This window comes from Eulemur rufifrons, chromosome 28 (assembly GCF_041146395.1).
Source record: "Eulemur rufifrons isolate Redbay chromosome 28, OSU_ERuf_1, whole genome shotgun sequence".
NCBI lineage: Eukaryota > Metazoa > Chordata > Mammalia > Primates > Lemuridae > Eulemur > Eulemur rufifrons.
This window is the reverse complement of record NC_091010.1, coordinates 2,070,223-2,076,832: the sequence shown is the minus strand read 5'-3', so window position 1 is coordinate 2,076,832 and position 6,610 is coordinate 2,070,223.

Below are 6,610 nucleotides of genomic sequence, written 5' to 3'. Positions count from 1 at the left end.
GTGAATGTGTGTGGTTAATGGTAGCTACATCACAGTTATTAGAAGTCTTTCTGTTAAGTAGGCATCATTCATGTACTTTTCCATGGAAGATTAAAAACAAATGTAACATGTATGAAATGGAGAGGTGCTTTGTGGCTGACTTTTAAAAACAGTATTTCAAGTGATGTATAATGTAAGTATACAGACTAATATTCTTCTCATTATAATCAGAATGAAACAATTATAATATTAGAAATAAATTGTTTTACTAATTGCAAATGAGGATGATGAAATAGAGTGAATTTTGAAATATATTTAGATTACATGTAAACTTAATTTTTTTTATTAAACTAAAAAAGATTTTTAATGTGTTAAACATATTGTAGATTGAATGAAGTGTTATTTTGCCACTAATAATAACCTATCCGATGTTACTCAAGGTTGGAGATAATGGATTGTGTATAAAAATGTACAATTGGGTTACATACTAAAATGAAATCATTTGTGATCCTTTTTTTAGTGGCTTTAAATTTCTAATACTTTGAAGAATAATGTTCCCAAAATTTTTAGTTTTTATTATTTTTGCAATTACATTGTTATTGTAATGCTTATAATAAAGATTGTCCACTTAATGAAAATCCATCCATTTCTGAACACTGAATGACTACTTGTTACATTTTGTCCTACATTTTTCTTTCAACATGCAACCTCTCTAGCCAGTGAAGTATAAAGAAACACATTTTTTATTTACATGGAATCAAACATACAAATACATCATAGTTAAGATGAACTTTAGTTGTAATACATTTACAGAGTAAGTAATTATGTTTGTGTCAATGTAGCTATATACCTATTTTGAAATATAAAGAAGAAATATTGGAAAAAAAATAGGTAATTTCAAAAGTGTTGAGAATTTTCTAGCAAACTAGAAACTTCAAAGATTCAGAAAGTATTTTTTTTTTGCTTTATGTTGAATTAATTTGTGTAAAACCCTAAAGCTTCTGTTTCAGAACCTGCCCATGCCAATTCTCTGTTCTTACATGCTTATTACTCATACTAGGCCTAATGTATATTTTATTATTTCAAAAGTCATTAAGTAATCTTTATATGACATGTTCTCAAGTATAAGAATGATTTTCATAAAATTTAATGGTTCTCATAAAATAATCTGAAGGTATAAGTAATTCCACTTTTTTTTTTTTTTTTTTTTTTTTTTTTGAGACAGAGTCTCACTTTGTTGCCCAGGCTAGAGTGAATGCTGTGGCGTCAGCCTAGCTCACAGCAACCTCAAACTCCTGAGCTCAAGGGATCCTCCTGTCTCAGCCTCCCAAGTAGTTGGGACTACAGGCATGCACCACCATGCCCGGCTAATTTTTTTTCTATATATATTTTTTAGCTGTCCATATAATTTCTCTCTATTTTTAGTAGAGATGGGGTCTCGCTCTTGCTCAGGCTGGTCTCGAACTCCTGAGCTCAAACAATCCGCCCACCTCGGCCTCCCAGAGTGCTAGGATTACAGGCGTGAGCCACCACGCCCGGCCGTAATTCCACTTTGTATTAATTTTATTTTATTTACTTAGTACATTCTATATTTTCCTTCTAATTTGGGGAGCGTATTGAAAGTACTTTTGGTTACTGTTTCTTTTACTTTTGCTCATTGACCTAATTGATTTATTGACTGTGTCAGGGTAATTTGTTCAGGTAAACACTAAGAAGGATTTATAAATTATGGGGTTGTTTTGATATTTAAATAGAAGGAACAGGTACAGGACAGTGTTATGTATGTAATAGATGCTTTATAATTAGCAGTAAATATTTCTGTGGGAGTGATTTTGTGGCTCCAGGTAAGTGATTGAAAATGTCCAGGGTGAAAAAATGGCACTGACTTCGCATGTGCAGAGAGGAGACCTACAGAACAACCAATGCTTGGAATTTATAAGTGGAAGCTCTGCTTCTCTGATTTCATAATTATCTCCAGTTTTTTTGCTATCTTTTTATCTTCATTCCCTTCTACAAATGTATTTAAGCCATTCTTCTTTCTGCCTGTGCTTGGGCTACAACTTTCTCACTGTTGTACTCACCCCCTGCCAGTTCACACAATACTTTAAAAGTTCTGATGCGAAGTGCAGAATTTTTTAATTTGGTGAAAGAAAAATTTAACTAGAGAGTTTGAGGCCATTTATAGGTTATACATGCAGCATTCTGATTACTTAAGATTAGAGAGATTCAGTGTCCTAAGCTAAAAGTAAGAGCCTTAAAGTACAAAGAAAGATAAATAATTCTGAATGCCAGATAATTAAATCAAGAACTCAGTATTGTTTGCTTTGTAAAAGCAAGATGTTATTGGATCCTAACATATAATGTCATAAATATGAAAATAATTAAAATAAGGAAAGCATTAATAAGTGTGTGATGCATACGGTAAGCACTACATAAAGATACATCAGTTTAGGAAGATGGCAGAGCAGAGGTGACCTCCTGGATTCACGCTCCTGGAGAGGAAGGCATGGATCTCGGTCTCCCACAATGCTAGAGGATCACTTCCACACAAGAACAGGGGTGTGAATCCATGGAGAATCAGTGTGGGACACAGAAAGCAAGAAAAGACTGAGGTGAACAGGAAATAAGATAGTGAAAATCTGGAGAGAGTGCAGGATGGACAATAGAGAGTGGAGCATGGGACGGCTGTACCCACCTCACCAGCCAGTGAGGTGGGTTCAGCCCCACCGGAAAGCGGCTTATTTCCCCACTGACCTCCACACTCACTCATTTAGTGATCTGCCTGAAGTCGGTGCAGAATCACCATGGGAGACGTGGGGGTCTGCGGAGAGGAGACATTAGCGGGAGGCATTTTGGACCCCTGGAGCTCTGTGCGCAGATTGCGCCTGGCATGGGAGGGTTTGCTCTAGGCTGCAGTGAAAGGCAGCTAGGAGATGCCGAACTATCTCAATTACTTGGTGGGTTTCTAGCCTAGAGACAGCAGGTGGCTGGGCTCCCTCAATCCCTGGCTCCTCCAGCCCCTGCCAGACCCTGAACATTCACCCCCAGCGCCAGCGATCTGCGGATGGGCAGCCACCATTGTCAGGGTCCATAGCCTAGTCACTGCGGAGCATTTGGGTACGTGTGGCTCCCTGGGCAGCTCCCTCCCCTAGTCCATGGACCCCGACTAGAAGCTCTGCCTTTGCGTGAACACCGAATGCTTCCCAAGTCGTGAGGGAGTGGAGCGTGGACCTTGCGGACATTGGGGTGGGGCAGACCATTGCCCATGGGACCTGCAGCAGCTGGGGTGCTGGGCAAACAAGGGCACCGCCCCCACGGCAGCCACTGTTTCTTGCGCGGAGAGAGGCAGAAACCACCTCTGGAGAGGAAGAGACAAGAAAAAGACGCTTTCCGTCTCCATCCAGCACAGCCCAGTGACTTAACTCCTCAAACCGGTTTTAGGTAAAATTAATTCTCTGGGGCTGGACCCAACAGGAGCAGCCCCCCAGCTGAGGGAGCAAAATCCTAAACAACACATAACAGGCTCCCCCTAGTGAAAAAGGAAGCAACTCACCTAGGCTGCTATACAGCCTAAGAACAGCGCGCACAGCATGCCTCTATTCAGACTAAAGCTGAAAGAAGAAATCTAAGGATTGATCCAGATGGGAAGGGCTCAGTGAAAGAACTCTGGGAGTATAAAGAATCCACCTGAAATCTTGCCCACAAAGAGGAATACCAGCTCTCTACCAATTGACACAAACCAGATTCAAAATAGCAACATGTCACAGGAAGAATTTCAAACATGGATCATAAATAAGCTGAATATTATGCAAGAAAAAATGGATAACCAACACAAAGAAACCACAAAAAAAATCTAGGACTTGGAAGAAAAATTCACTAAAGAAATCGAATTATTGAAAAAAAATCAAACTGAACTCCTGGAAATGAAGAATTTATTCAGGGAGCTACAAAACACAGTGGAAAGTCTCAAGAGCAGGGTAGATCAAACAGAAGAAAGAATCTCAGAGATCGAAGATAACACTCTCCAATTAAATCAGTCAGTCACAGAGATAGAGGAAAGAAATAAGAGAAAAGACTAAAATCTACAAGAAATGTGGGATTACTGAAGAAGCCTAACGTGAAAGTTATTGGCATTCCTGAGGGTGAAGAAGACAATAAGCAAGGGTTGGATAAGCTATTTGAAGATATAATTGAGGAAAATTTCCCAGGCCTTGCCAAAACTCTAGATATACAGGTTCAAGAAGCTCAAAGAACTCCTGGGAGATTCATACCAAATAGGAAGACACCACGTCATGCAGTCATCGGACTGACCAAAATATCCACTAAAGAGGCCCTTCTTCGAGCTGTAAAGAGAAAGAAACAAGTAACATACAAAGGCAAGCCTATCCGAATTACGCCAGATTTCTCAACTGAAACCTTACAAGCAAAAAGACATTGGGGCCCCATTCTCACTCTTCTGAAACAGAATAATGGCCAGCCTAGAATCTTGTACCCAGCTAAGCTAAGTTTTATATATGAAGGAGGAATCAAGACATTCTCAGATAAACAAAAACTCAGAGAATTCACCAAGACAAGACCAGCTCTCCAAGAAGTACTCAAAACAGAGTTATACATGGACCAGCAAAAGAAAGACCCATGAATGTAAAACTACTCAAGAGATAAAGATCAAAACCCACTTATCACAATGACTCGAGAGAAAACATAGCAATGAAGTTCCAGCCAACAAGATGAACAAAAATCTGTCTCACTTATCAGTTCTGTCATTAAATGTGAATGGCTTGAATTCCCCACTCAAGAGACATAGACTGGCCCAATGGATAAAAAAAAATACAAGCCAAGTATCTGCTGTCTTCAGGAAACTCATCTAACCTGCAAGGATGCATTTAGACTGAAAATAAAAGGGGGAAATCGACATTTCAAGCAAATGGAAGCCAAAAGAAAGCAGGCATGGTGGTTTTAATCTCTGATAACTTAGTTTTTAAATCAACAAAAGTAATGAAAGACAAAGATGGTTACTATATACTGGTGAAGGGTACACTTCAACAAGAAGACATAACTATACTTAATATATATGCACCCAACTTAGGTGCACCCAGATTCATAAAGCAAACCCTACTTGATCTGAACCAAATGATAGATAACAATACTATAATAACCGGAGACTTTAACATGCCACTGACAGCACAGGACAGATCCTCCAAACAGAAAATAAACAAAGAAATAATGGACTTAAATAGAATGCTAGAACAAATGGGCCTGACTGACATCTACAGGACATCCTACCCCAAATCCACTGAATATACTTCCTTCTCATCAGCTCAGGGGACATTCTCTAAGACTGACCATATCCTAGGACATAAAGCATGTCTTAAAAAATTTAAAAAAAAATAGAAATTATACCATGCGTCTTCTCAGATCACAGCAGAATAAAAGTAATAATGAACCCTAACAGAAATTCTCATTTCTACTCAAAGTCATGGAAACGAAACAACCTTCTCCTGAATGATTATTTTATAAATGAAGAAATCAAGAGGAAATCAAAAGATTCTTTGAATTAAATGACAAAGGAGACACAACTTATCAAAATCTGTGGGACACAACTAAAGCAGTCCTGAGGGGAAAATTTACTTCCATAAATGCCTATATCAAAAAGACAGAAAACTTACAAATAGACATCCTAACGAATAGATTCAAAGAGCTGGAAAAAGAATAACAGACTGACCCCATGCCCAGCAGAAGGTGAGAAATTATTAAGATCAAATCAGAACTAAGTGAAAAAGACAACAAAAAACCCATAAGGGAGATTAATAAAACAAAAAGTTGGTTCTTTCAAAAGATAAACAAAATAGACACAACTCTGGCTAGACTAACCAAGAGCAGAAAAGAAAAATCTCTAATAATGTCCATCAGGAACATGACAGGAGAAATCACAACTGATGCCACAGAGATACATGATATCATCTATGAATTCTACAAAAATTTTTATGCACACAAACCAGAAAATGTGGAGGAAATGGACAAATTTTTAGAAACACACAACCTTCCCAGGCTCAACCAGGAAGAAATAGAATTCCTAAATAGACTGATATCTAGATCTGAAATCGAAACAGCAATTTCGAAGCAAAAAACCTTCCCCAAAAGAAAAGCCCTGGTTTAGATGGGTTCACACATGAATTTTACCATACCTACAAAGAAGAACTGGTGCCCATCCTACATAAACTATTCTCCAACATTGAGAAGGATGGAATTCTCCCCAACACATTTTACCAAGCCAACATAATTTTGATACCAAAACCAGGAAAGGATACAACAAAAAAAGAAAGCTGCAGACCAATATCCCTTATGAATATAGATGCAAAAATTCTCAATAAAATCCTAGCAAATCGAATCCAATTGCTTATCAAAAAATAATCCATCACGACCAAGTGGGCTTTATCCCAGAGAGGCAAGGATGGTTTAACATATGCAAATCTATAAATGTAATTCACCACATAAATAGAAGCAAAAATAAAGATCGTATGATCCTCTCAATAGATGCAGAAAAAGCATTTGACAAAATTCAACACCCTTTTATGATAAGAACAATTAACAAAATAGGTGTAAACGGGGCCTATCTAAAAATGATACAAGC